Source organism: Salarias fasciatus, chromosome 16 (assembly GCF_902148845.1).
Source record: "Salarias fasciatus chromosome 16, fSalaFa1.1, whole genome shotgun sequence".
Classification (NCBI taxonomy): Eukaryota; Metazoa; Chordata; class Actinopteri; order Blenniiformes; family Blenniidae; genus Salarias; species Salarias fasciatus.
The window spans coordinates 21,399,090-21,412,813 of record NC_043760.1 but is presented as its reverse complement, the minus strand read 5'-3'; the positions used below and the strand labels follow the sequence as shown (position 1 = coordinate 21,412,813).

General features: G+C 44.9%; 1 protein-coding gene across 3 annotated transcripts in view; it reads left to right on the top strand.

Annotated features, from left to right (window-relative positions):
* Positions 1 to 13,724, top strand: part of igf2bp2a (insulin-like growth factor 2 mRNA binding protein 2a) — a 38,220-nt gene that overhangs the window by 10,028 nt on the left and 14,468 nt on the right. The gene's annotated exons all lie outside the window — the stretch shown is intronic.

Sequence of the window (13,724 nt, the reverse complement as noted above, 5' to 3'; positions counted from 1 at the left end):
TTTCTAGCTGTTTTTGTCCAATGTAGAACAGGAAATTGTGTATTAACCCAACCCCCCACCCCCCCTTGCATTGTAATAATATTGTAGCATTGTGGTATACTCCAGTAAATACATTAGTCCACAATAAGCAGGATTGATCCCTAGAATCACACTTAAGCTATTTACTTGTTGCACATTCTTCCCTGAAATATCTCACACTCTCACATAAAGAGAGCTTTTGCTGATAATGCAATTTCCAGATTTTTTTTTTTTTTTTTTTTTTTTTTTTTTTTTTAATGAATGAAATTGTTCTCATTGTTTGGTTGAGAAAGTAGTCCAGTGAGTTCATCTTTGAATGAAAAACTACATTTCATTGTCGCTTTGCCGATTTGAATTAGAGTGTGTCATATAAAGGAGAATGTATTGTTTAATCTGAAGTCCTAATTTTCGTCATGTGTGATGTCAAAATTGTCAGGGGACAAAAATCAATTCACGGGCAGGATGAACAGTTCTGAACATGCTGAGTCTGTTTGATTAATTATCTGGGTTTTTTTTAATTCAAGCATGTGAACTAATGTGCAATGAGAAATATAAATATTTGCAATTTTGTGGACCAAGCAATGCAAAGTTGAGCAGTATAATATATTCAGTGTACAGACAAGGGTAAAATTATCTCTGCATGAAAACAAAATGTGCATTTGCCACATGGCTGAACAGTTCTTCTAATAATTGTGTTAATTGTGGAAATGGAAGCGAAAGTTAATTGTATAGCATGTGCTCACTGGGGGCGTGGGGTTGAGTTTGAGGGCTTCATACTAAGTAAAATTCACCAGTTCTCACACCATCGGGAGCGATTTCTGGTTCAGTGTCTTGCCCAAGTGCTGCAATAGTGAGGCAGAGCAGGGGATCAAGCCGCTGATCGTGAGATGAGAGAGCAGCCCACTCTTCCACCTGAGCCACAGCTGCCCTTGGTTTTAAAAATAATCTGTTTTTGCTATTTTTCCACATCCCCAGCCTGAATCGCAGCCAGTGTTTGCTCACTCCTCTTTGATTTGTGCGGAGGAAGCCCTTTGTTTTGCATTACCCATTGTGATAAGCCTCGGAGTGTGTTGTTTCACACTTGCGCGCCTGTTGCCGGCCGTGTTTCGCTGAGCTCAGAATTGAGTCGGGCAACGTGGGGCAGGCAGGTGCAAGAGCGTCGGGCGGCTCAGTCGGTCTACCTGCCAAGTGGCACAGCGGCACATGCCAATACACAACTGTTTCGTTTTGAAATATGAATACAGAGCAGAGAGAGAGGGGTATTGAGAGAATGGGTGCAACAGAAAGGTGCAGGAGACGGGGTGGGGGGGGGGGGGTGGGGTGGGGTGGGGCACCCTACAGAAGTCCTTTTGATTTTATCGCACTAAACGTCAGGGTGAGGGAAGAGGAGGAGGACATTTCCATACAGCTGCTGCAGAGCTGCACGGACAGAAAGCAGATTGTGTGGAATAAAAACAGTTTGTAAATAGTTGTTGTCCTGCTGACCCTTGGATCATATTTCCCTGGAGGAGCTGAATATTTTAACGCGAGGCGTTCAATCTCCGTGTATCTCTCTAAGTAGTCCATACTCGGGGTTTCCCATGGGTGCAGTAAGCGCTGCAGCAGCGGAGCCATACTGTATGGAAGGAGCCCTGAGTTGTTGTTGTGTTTTTATGATAGTACACAACATACGGAAGTGGACTGATTCATATGCAGGCTGCTTGTGTGTGTGTATATATATATTTTTATTTTTCCCATGAAAGGCTTGATGTCTCTTTGCACTGTCCAGTTTTCTTCTGTTATCCAGCACTGCGGCGCCTCCGTCTCACACATGCAAACAACATTATGACACTGATTGATGAATTGCCTGCCCCTGTCAGGTCGAATCAAGCATCCGCGGCACAAATCCAATTAAAATGGAAGGGTTGCGCTTGCGGCAGATCATGGTTAAAACCTGGAGGCGAAAAATGCAGGCGTCTTTGGCCCGGTAGGTTAGTAAATATTTGATGCTGATGCAGCCATGCGTGTGCTCCTGTCGAAGAGGGCAAGGGGGTTGCAGAAGTTAATGGGGGCTTTGCCTTTAAGGACGCTGTGTTTAAAACTGCTTTTCACACGTTGTCTTTGCGGAGCTGCTCAGGTGGTTTTGGTTTTTATTAATGGTGGATTCCACCACCTCCTGGCTCCAGGGATCGTCACACTCTCTTGCCACTGCAGCATTTGGTGTTCGCCTCCCCTCCCGCTCCTCCTCCTCCTCCTCCTCCTCCTCCCCCTCCTCCTCCTCCGCAGTCCTCACATGTGCGTGTTCTGTGTCATCGTACCATCTCGATTGAGCGTGGCATCTCTCATGCTGAAACCCCACCAATTCATAACGTCACTGCTCCGCCGGCGCAGAATGAAGCCGGCGGCGTGTTGGCGCGAGCCGGCGGGAGTGGCGTTCTACTGTACGTCCCGTACTGTAAGCTCACTCTCATCGGGTACAGTCACAGAGACCGGCAGTTTATATTCTTCCCCCCATCTGAATCCTCCAGCAAGAGAAGTCATCTCTGCGTGTCCATGTCGTGACACACAGAGTGTGTTAGTGTGTGTGTGTGTGTGTGTGTGCGTCGTGCCTTCAGAGTGGAGAGCAACAGTTCGTTTCAGAGGTGGTAGCTGAGGCGGCTTTGTTTCAAGTGGCGTGAGGACTGGCTCAAGGAAAGCTGGTTTCTTGTTGCCTGACGATGCGGGACAATGAACGACAGAGATGCAGAATGAGAAGCTTCAGAGGCCGGTTTGATGTTAAAGAGACAGCGGCGTGGAGGCATCAGATGAGATGCTCTTGAAGGAAAACTTTTAATTGGCTTGCTGCTCCTTTATTTAAGTGTAATTGTTTCCCCCCCCTTTGATGAATGCATGGCCGTCCTCCCCATCACTGCACATCATCAAATTTGGTTTCTCACTTTGCTCTACGGATAACAGGAACATTATTGCAAAAGAAATTGGTTGAATTTTCCCCCCTTCGCAACGCTGCTGATTCTTTGTTTGGGTCTATAAAATGCAGTCCACCTCTGCTGATTGTCCCCATGGTGACGTCCGACGATGACGAGCGTTCTCATTTCCATCCCGTGTTTGTGACAAGCTGAAGTCTGCGGGGCCTCCAGAGCAGTTTTTCTAGCTGTTTTTTTTTTTTTTTTAAGGACCGGATCGCCCAGGTTTTCAGAGCAGCCTTCACCCCTAATGAGCCCTTCAAATTCGACAGGGTGTTTGTTAGAGAGGGGAACCAGCCTCGCATGTTTTCTGCCGTGAATGATGAAAGGAAGCAGCCGGCCTGTAAGTGGTTGCAGATTTGTTTTGGTGTATTTTGTGTGGAGGTGCCTCCTGAGCCTGAGGAGGTCGACAATTAGCTGTTAATTTAGTAGACTGAACCCTTGAACGTGTGGGATCTTAAACCAGAGACCTTCTCTCAGTGTTATTAATTTTTTAACTGCAGCTCAGGTAGAACTGAGCAACTTCTTCCTTCAGTAGGAGTTATTTTTACCTGCCGTTTGCCCTTCAGTGACGTTACACAATAGATTTCATGTTTGCGGCGAGGATTTGAGATTCTCCCTCTGATTATTCTTTTAATTTATTTCCTTTCAACATTCAGATTTTGTATTTTTTTTTTTTTTTGTTGTATAATCAAACAGTGAACAAACATAAATAGTTGCGCAGGCTGTAACTGTTGCCAGTGGAGGACTCGCTGGTGCCTGGCAGCCAGGCTTATTTGCAATCACCAATGATTCCCTCTTGCCTTCTCCGTCTCACTTTAACTGCCGTCCACACAACAGGCATCTCCACCCGCACCCCCCTCTGCCGTGCAGATCAGGCTCCGAACTTATCGACGTCAGCCCGGGATATTTACTCCAGTATTTATCGCATATCGATCGGGACTGACATCCCTGTGAGCAACTCCAATAATTGAATTAGTGTACATATTGCATTGCAACACTGCGCACACGCACCCTCCGAACGCGAGCCGCTCGTTCTCCTCGTCCGAATCAACTGCCTGAAACTTCCTGGAGCTCTGTCTACATTTTCATTTATCTCGGCGAGTAGTAGATCTGTCCGATTCCTATCTGGTCCACTCACTGCCTGAGTGGGCTGGAGTAGGTCAGGATTTGAAGCCCTTTTAGCTGCTGGATTAGAGTCTGACAGGGATAATGCCTCTTCAGCCACTTGGAAGTCACGTGACACAAGATGATCTAAGGTTTTGGGAGGGGCACTATAATGTAATTAATGTATTGAAGGGTCTTAACCGTTTGACTCCGCCCATTTCAGAGCCCACTGTCCTTAAAAACTGCCCCGATGCCGTGCGCAGCAAGGAAACAGGAGGCGGTGGTTGGCTGTATTGGTTCACCGTCACTTTCTTTTGCCAAAGAAATTTCATTCTCTGATATATACGATCCTTCCACCTTATCAGACACTTTTTATTTTCCAGCAGTTCGTTCCCTTGTGTAAATTTGTTAGTCTGAACTTGATTTAATCTGTTTTCCACTGTTTTGTGCACTCATTTAAAATCTTATCTGCATGTTATTACACCATGTGCTTTTGACTTGATTTGACAATGAAATATACAGTTTAAATGGATTAATAATTATCACTGTATGGATCATATATGCTGTCTTATTTTGCAGTGGTGTAGTGGTTTGCATTCCCGCCTCACTGCGAGGCGCGTCCCTGGTTTGATTTTGCGCTGAAGGGGTTTCTCAGTACAAGTTTGCAGATGATTCCTCTGCTTTTTTTTTTGTGTGAAATTTCACAGTTATTCACTTTTTTGTCCATGACCCCCACTCCCATAAAAAGTCCCCACAGTTAGAGTTGTAACAAGCAAAATTTTCCAGAATTATCTGAAATGAATGAAAACCTTCAATAGTGTTAAAGTGAAACAGGAATCAAGATTCTTCGTCACACTTTTGAACGATCCCAGTGCCTCTCGGTGTCAAGGAGCTTTGTTGGGACTCCTGGTGATCGTAGCCGTGAGTGGCAGGAGTGTTTCTGAAATATGTTGCTTATTGACCAGACGCGCGGGTGTTTTTCTGCTTCTCAGAGGATGAATCTTCACTCGCCTCCCGCTATGTTACTGTGTGTATTTTCACTTTCTGTTAGCAGCGTCCCTGCAGGCTGGGGGGAGGGGGAGGAGAGGAGGTAGTGCGTTCATGTGTGTGTGAACGAGTGAAGCTCCCTCTCCAGAGGGAGCCGGAGGGAAGTGAGACAGGAGAAAAAAAAAGAGAGAGAAAGAGAAGGAGACAGACAGCAGACGGCGAGCAGACAGACAGAGGAAAGGTGGACAGGCAAAGCAGTTTGAGAGCTTGCGTAATGTTGAGTGGCGTGCCTGCTCTATTGATCCTGGTTAACCATACTGGGACGTGCACCTATGGCGGGCGGGCTCAGCCTCCCAGCACAACGCTGTAATACCTTATGGCTGGCAGATTAAAGGATGAGACCTAAGGAACAAGCTGCACAACTCAACGTAAAGGAAGGGAGGCGGCCACGAGGAGCGGCCGAGCAGGAGATCCGTCCACGCTGCGCCGCCGCGGTGCGAGCCGGCGTCCACCTGTCAGCGGCCCCGCGCTCTGAGCTGTTGCACGGGAGACCGTGAGTGCGAGAGTAGGCACACGAGAAACATATGCATTAGTGTGTGCATTAGTGTTGGATGTGTGTGCGGTGGCTTGACAGCGGAGTCCCCGCAGACCCCGCTGTGTGTCCGTCAGCGGGCGTGCTGCTGACTGTGTGTTTTCCGGGGACGAAGGCGGAGGCCTCAGTTCGTGGAGCAGCCGCTCGGAGGGACTGACAGGCTTTTGATGCACACGAGACGGGACAGGACAGCATTAACACATGACTCTGGAAGTCCTCCCGAGCCATCTCTGTGTTTATTATTCTTCCTTTGTGCAGCGCTTGTGGCTCGGAGGGAGGGGAAGTGGGTTTTGTACCGAGAGATTTAAGCGTAAACTCTGTAATTGCAGCTGATTGAACATTTGCTGCGTGATTAGTGGAAATGAATTTTTCACGGGACTGTAGTGTACATTCACCCTCACAGGGATCAGCATTCACAGGTTGTACCGTTTGCGTTAATGCTGCATGTTTGTCGGTTGGATCCAACGTTCTGGGACTCCTTTTTGTAGATTCAGGGTGAATCAGAGGAAGTAGCTCCAACTTATTATTTCCAAAAATTCTTTTCATTTTTCTAAATGTTATAAACAGTATCTGTAGAAAAAAAAAAAAACATTTGACCACATACATCATTGAGATTTCAAGGATATTTGAGAAGATCTTCCTCCCATTGCCATTATTCCGCACCAGAGACTGTCATATTCAATGTAATTTGTTGTAACTAGTTTTGAGTGTTCCTCTGAGTGCAGCCATTTCTGTTCTGCTTCAGCGTTCACCTGAAGTGTAATGGGAAGAAGCAGGTTCAGGGGAACATACATTTCAGCAGGCAGAGACTTTAATGTACTTTCTGTCATATTTAAATGCCCTGAATCAGATTTTGAAACATGTGAAATTACGCTCGGAGCCACACTGAAGGGCTCGACAAGGGTAGGAACCGTTTCCGTTTGATTCAAAATGGATTATGCCCCCAATGATGAGCAAATGAAACATTTAAGAAAAAAAATACTAATTTCATTTGCTTAGTAGGCATGACGGGGGGAGAAAATGCGTTTTGTGTCAGCTGGGCAGCCCCTGGCGTCGCGGCACCGAGTGGAAATTAATTTGTGGCGATTACACCTGAGAGCAGAAAATCATTTCATATCTGCAAATGTATGCAAACGCTGCTTTGGACATACCAGGAGAGCTGTATTCTTTTTAAAACATTAATTTGTTTTGTGTGTTTTAATGCTGTGATTGTACCTGGGACGGCGGTGCGTTGGTGTAAAGAGAATAAGAGATGCTGAGAATCAGACACGGGGGGGAGAACTGGTGGTCCGGAGTGTCCTGTGAGTCAATTTTAAAAATTCAACATGAAATGGCTAAAATGAATTGCAATAATGAGCTTTTTTTTTTCTACATTAAAACATGTATGCATTTGAATTGAAGTCAGAGAAACAGAATTGGTCTCTTTCATTGAATTAATTACCACGAGTTGCATGAGTGTTTGATGATTGATGGACTCATTTTCACAATTCTGCTCTTTTAGCGAGAGTGAAATTTTTGCAGCCCTCACAACGATCCCGCCGTAGACGAGTGAAGACTGAATCAGAAGAGGTGTTACGCTGGTGCGAACCACCTCTCGCACCGAGCGGACCTCTAAATATGAATGACTGGCTCTGGTCTGAGTCATTGAAATATGTCGCATCGTTTGTAATTAATGCCATCATACCGGACTGAATCACCGCCTGCGACCAGATATTAATGTACTTTGGAATATCCGACGTCTGCCCACCAGCAGAGGCTGTCAATTAACTTCGTACTACTGTACGTATCAGATGAAGGAGCCGTTCTCTTGTTTACGTCTTTCTAATAACCAGCTGACTGAGTGTCGGCGGACAGATGTCAACGGGAGGGCCGTGACTTCCATTAGAGCCGCGCGCGCGTGCCTTACCTGGCCGCCTCCCCGCCTCCAGAACCAACGCGTGAAGGGAAACAGGCGAGCGGGCAAGCCTGCTGAATTCTGATGAGCTCTCGCCCGCCGGGGCCGGGGAGGGAAGCAGAAACAGGCACCTGAGCGCCGCACGCCGAGGCGAGGTGGTTAGCAGCACAGCGGAGCGGCAGCTTTGTTCACTCCTCAGTGTTAGTGTGGAAAAATATGTGGTTAGGGAGCAGCGGAAAGAGAACATACAATACCTGTTTTTTCTTTAGCTTTACCCACTAAAGAAGAAGAGAAAATAACACAATACGCTCGTATTCAGAGTCACAGGTGTCAGCGCCTTTAACTTGTATGAATTAAAGCTTTATTTTCAAGGTTTCTGATCCAAATATAGCACAATTAAGGCATTTATATAGGCTGTGAAGCCATTTTTGTGAACACGATAAGCTCCTTAATCTTAGTTCATTAAGTTAATGTTCCCACAATCAACATTTTTAGTCACAGCGGTTTGGTGTGACGTGTGAGACGCCTCCCGTAGTGGTGAAGAGATTCATCACTCCACTGCAGGTTTTCCTCCTTCAAAACCCCCCAAAGCAGGACGAAACCTGCCACCAATACAGCTTCAAGTAGTCTGAGGACTAATAGGAGTGCGTGCAAAGTAGAATTGATCTGTTTACTTCTTAAGCTTTATTTAACCAGGAAATTCTCATCGAGATTAAAGGCAGACGAAACACAGGAGATTCTAAATGAAACAAGATTTAAACACCTGAACTGACTCAGAGTTATTGTATCATTTAAAGCATTCACAACCAAGCGTCTCTTGTAGATAATCTGTCATAATGGCTTTTAAAAACGAGTCCCTGTCACACGAACTCAAGAAATGACAACAAGCCTGTTTCATAATTAAAAATATGATAATGACTTGTGTGTTTTTCCATCTGGAAGCTGCCAAAAGAATATTTTACTAAAGATTAATTATCCCTCCTGATTTTCTAGTGTAAACAGTTGACGAACAGTGTGTGAACAGTTCAGGACTGCTCATTTAAGCTTTAAAGAAGACCTGAACGAGGTGTCAACTGGGTGATGAGGCCTCAGCGGTGAAGTGGTTAAAGCAGGGGGCAAAAAGTCACAGGTTCAAATCCCATGATCCTATAAATGGACCAGGACTTTTATTTCATGTTCTTAAATTTCTGATTGTTTTCAATGGTATTTCGTGGGATAGGTTTGAATATTTACAAGTATAATTAACCCTAACAGAAATTCTGAATATTGGGAAAAGAAATATTTGTTGATTGTTAATTTATATGCTTGAATTATTTGGTTGTCCATTGGCAATACTTTAAACTTTCTCTATCACTGCCCACATTAAATGCATTCAAGGTTATGTTTGTCATGAAATATAGTTTGGAGTGCATCTTTTCCTTTTTATTCCAATAAAAATGTACCAGACCTTTTCTGGATTTTATTTATTTATTTATGTATTTGTTGATTTATTTTTTAACTCAGTCCACAGCTGCTCTAATGTAACCGTGAGTTTTGTTGTGCTCGGCTGTATGTTGAGGCTTGGAGTTTGTTTGTCCTTGAAGAGGACAAAACAGCAGCATTTTTTCCGCGGCTGAAGGACAATACCAACATATAGAAGCTTCTTTCATACAAATCCTGTTATCGTGGCTCGGCAACAATTGGATGGGCCTTTGAAGACGTGCTTAGGAGCTGTGCGCAGACACGGACTGAGCTCCCTCCGTCTTAATCCAGCCGCGGAGGAGAGCGGGGCGCGCCGGGAGCCCAGCTGGAGCTCGAAACGGGGAAACGGGGGGACATCTTTCACACACAGGGGTCTCCTCAATATCGTCGACTTGTTGCTTCTTCTCTGGGACTCCAGGGCATTTAGACGCTTAAGAGCTTAAGGGTCAAAACCAGAAATTGGGTTAATTCAGATTAGACGAATCTGTGGTTGGTGTCTGCGGACCACCGGGCCCTCTGACCAAACCGACCCATTTAAGACACCAAGTCCGGGTTTTGTCTCTTTTGAGTGAATCATGCCGGCGTACTGTTATCTGAAAAAAAAAAAAGAAAAAAAAGTAGTGTCTAGACTGAAGAAGTAAGTGGAGCAGAGGCTTACATACGTGCACTCGGAGCTGTAAATGCAGCTGATCATTAGGCGATCACATTATGCAGCACTCAGCACCGCAGTGCCACGCGTAGAAGGAGCGGAGACATTAGTGTTGCTGAGACAGTATGTATCGCTGCATTTGTAATGTGAGCATGTAATTGGTGCATAATCACATGTCTCCAGCGTGATTTATGGATGCAGGGATTTCTCATTTCCTTTTTTTTATCTGCATGGTATGGCTCTGTGATGGCGGCCGGATCGTCTTTTCATATTGAAAGTCATCGAGTATCTCCTGTGAAATATGAAGTCTCTCGGCTTCCTGGACTGCGTGGACTAGATGTGTCTGTCATGTCCGGGAGCCTGGCCTTCAGTCGTAACAAAGCCTTATTGTACAGCAGAGAGAGAGACACAGAGAGAGAGAGAGAGAAAGAAAAGAAAAGGGGGGGGAAAAAAAAGGTGGTCTCAGTTTTTCCGATAAAAAAAAAAAAAAACTAATTCAGCAGTGTTCTTCAATCTTATCTCAAAGAGCACGTAATCTCTTCCAACATTAAGCAGCAAATACGTTCCCCACATCGGTGTGAAGTAATGGCGAGGCTTTTGTAATATGAGAGGTTTGCACTGAGAATATCCCAGGTAGTGTTGACAGCTAAATGGGAGCAGGAGCGAAGAAAATCACAATTAAATGGTGACAAAAAAAAAAAAAAAAAAACTTTAACATTCTGGCGAATTTTTCGCTCAACAGAAAAGGTTGGTGGCAGAGGCCAACGTGTGCGCAGGCATGCATGCGAGAGCTTTGTGAGGCGACGCGCTGTGGACAAGCCCCGCTGAAAGGCTATTTGGGATGTCCTTTTATTTGTCCAGCGAGCGCCTCCCCGCTGGGCGCCTTGTGAGCCGTCTCTGACAGCCCGGGCGTCCGCACAGAGCAGCCCGAGAAAGGTAAACAAGGCTTTTAAAGGCCTCGTTACATCCAGTCCTTCAGCGGTGAAGGAAATGTTTAATTATTCACTTGTGAGGTTTGAAAAAGAGAGAGAGAGAGAGAGAAGAGAGAGAGAGAGAGAGAGAGAGAGAGATGGCAAGAAAATTGGTTTTCAAACTCAGTTTAAGGGAACTCCCAAAGATTCTTGTAAACAACACCATTATTGTGTTAGAGTAATTTTTTTTATGATTACGTGTAATTCTACTGTTGGTGAGGGTCTTTATGGCGTGTTTTTACCGAGTGCTGGAGGTGAATAAAGCACAGAAAATTTACACTAAAGCACACAGTCCACAGTGGTTACGTTCAGTTTAATTTGGTATGGAATATCTATGTTTAAAGTACCTTACTTAGACAAACAATAAAAAAAACAAGGTCATTAGTACAAAAGTGTAGATATGAAGCACTATTTTTGTGCTAAAAGAAAAACAGACCAAACACTTTGAATATTAATTCAATTTGTGGGCACATAATGGAATAATTTATGACTTTTAAAATATTCAGATACATCACACGTGTAAAATGAACTTGAGTATGAGTAAAGCCAAATATGAAAATAAGAATCCACTTCATCCGCTGATTATTTTATGCCACTTCGTTTTTCCTGTAGGCTCAGGCGACTAAAAGCTTTTAGCGTTTTTATAATACTGTATAAAGGTTTCATGTGTTTCATTAGGGAAGAACATCTTTTTTTTTTTTAAATATTAATAAAATTTAAACACTATTTAATGACAGTAACGCGAGCAGTTGTAATTTCACTCCTGCTGAGTTCATGAGAGATCCTCAATATCACACATGGCCTGAAGAAAAGCTCATACATCAGGAAGGTCAAAGCATCATTTCAGCTAAGATTCAAGGAAAAAAAAAAAAAAGTAAAACCTACCATCATTTAAAAGATCTGATCAAGTCTGTTCCCACAGCATAGACATGTTTTATCATATGTGTTAATTTAGGGCCGTTTGCATGGATTTGTTACGTAAAATCCCTCGAAAGTCACCCTGAAAAGTTTTCTAAAGAAAGCCTGTATTTTCAAGCTGTGTTACATTTTCTGCAAACCTCCCCGTCTGTCATTTGCGGTGGAACCTTCAACCAGAGGGCCGTTGCCGTCGTGTCCAACTTCTCTGTGCCTCGGCCGCGGACGGCAGCGTTTCAAAGACTTTTCCATACGCAGTGAAAAACACTTGCTTTTAATTCGCTGGGCTCCGTCCACATGCGACCCCGCGACGGATTTAAGCATCCGTTATGTAAGAAAAAAAAAAAAATCCTTTTGCATTCGACGTTCAACTTGCGAACTAATCAGTTGAAATGTTCAAACGAAGAAGAAAACAGAAGTTGTGCTGGTCAGGAACACTGCAGACTTCTGGCCAAAGTGAATACCGTCTTTCTCCATCCTCTCCCTGTCGGAGGCTAAAATTCCTTCGACCGCTCTGCGTGCGTGTGCGTATCGGCGTGCACGTCTGTGCACAGACACGGTTTCTTACCTCGTACAGGTGGGCGCAGTAAATATTAGCTTTTCAAACGAAACACCTCTTGCTATTTAAAGGCCAGAATTGAGAGGCTTTATTTTTTTCCCCGGGCAGTCCGCTCCTCGCCACCAAGCAGACGGTTTGGTTACGTTCAACAAACATTAAAGTAACCAGCGACTCCAGCCTCCATCTTCCTCTGCAGTTCGCTTCGGAGGAGTGAGGAAAGGTCACCGGGTTCACCTCGAATGCAAACAAACAGGGAATATTGGCAGATGGCATAATACCGCTGGGCTATTCCTGATTAGAACGCAACAAAATGAACCTGAGGAGGACTGAGAGATCAACACTGTAAACAGCTGAAAGTACATGTTGCAAGGTGGCGCAAACTGAGGGCCTCTCCCTGCCCTGGAGACGGAGGACGGTAATCTGTCGGTCAGCCAGAGGCCACAAGCATGTTGAAAATGAGACTTTTAAAAGAATTGTCGGGAGCCAACGTCACTGTTTCCGCGAGACGTCTTCCGCGAGAAGCTTCGCCTGCGTATTTCAGAATGACGTTTAAACAAAATGGCCTTCAAAACATGAGTCTGACACGCGGAGATATGGTGTCCGGCTTGAACTGGGAGCCGAGCGCAACCCGTTTGGCTCGTCCGAACCTCGCGGAAACCACAGCGCAGTTTACAGGACATAATCGAATTAAAGGGTGGTGAGCACAGCACTGCTGTTCATCAGTTTGGCTGTTTAACATTGCAGATCACAGCTGCTGTGTGTATTCAAAACTAACAATGGAGAACTGCTCCCTCACATTTTCAACTTATTTAAGCAGACAACACGGCATGAAAGGAGCTTTTACTTTCCGTATTCGGTAACTCAGGAATGCTGAAATCTCGGGCTGTTCAGAGGTTTTCAGATTGCCTTAAATGCTCTCCCAGCTTTTGGCGTCTTTTGGGTGGTAGGGGGTTGTTTACTGTGTTGAAAAAGGTGATGTGCTTTAGTGGCAGGGACTGATTTTTGTCGGTTTACCCATGTTTGGATACTGCTTGCCAAGAGAGATCTTTCATCAAGGCACTCGCTGCAACACGCCATCAGTAACAGTGAGCTCGCAGGCCGCTGTGTGGCGAGACACGCTGGGATCTGTCAGTTTCTCTCAAGCCTTTTGTGCCAGCAGTGTTTTTTTTTCCCCCCTGCATTAAAACACACACTGGATCGAGGATGTAGTTTAAGTTTAAGTATTTAGTTTCTAAACTCAGCCTGAACAGTGGTGTTGCGGTTGTGCCTTGATGTTTCATTCATATTTCAGTTAACTCTTCTATCTGTCTTTCTTCAGAAGAAGCGTGTGTGTGTGTGTGTGTGTGTGTGTTTTTTCTTTTTTTTTTCGTGTAGTACAATCAGAAGGAGTCGTTCATTCATGTCCAGCTGCCAGCGTGCCGCTCCTGTTCTGCCCTCGCTGGGGGAAATTCGGACGTGTGGACTTTGCACTCAGATCTGCTCATGTAGAAAAATACCAAACTCTAAATGTGAAATGCATTTCAGTGCGCGGCCATGCACGATTAAGGAACAGAATGTGTTTCTCGCCGCGAACCCTTCTGATTTTAATCCCATCATCACTCTTTTATGTACTGTAGCCATGTCCTCGTG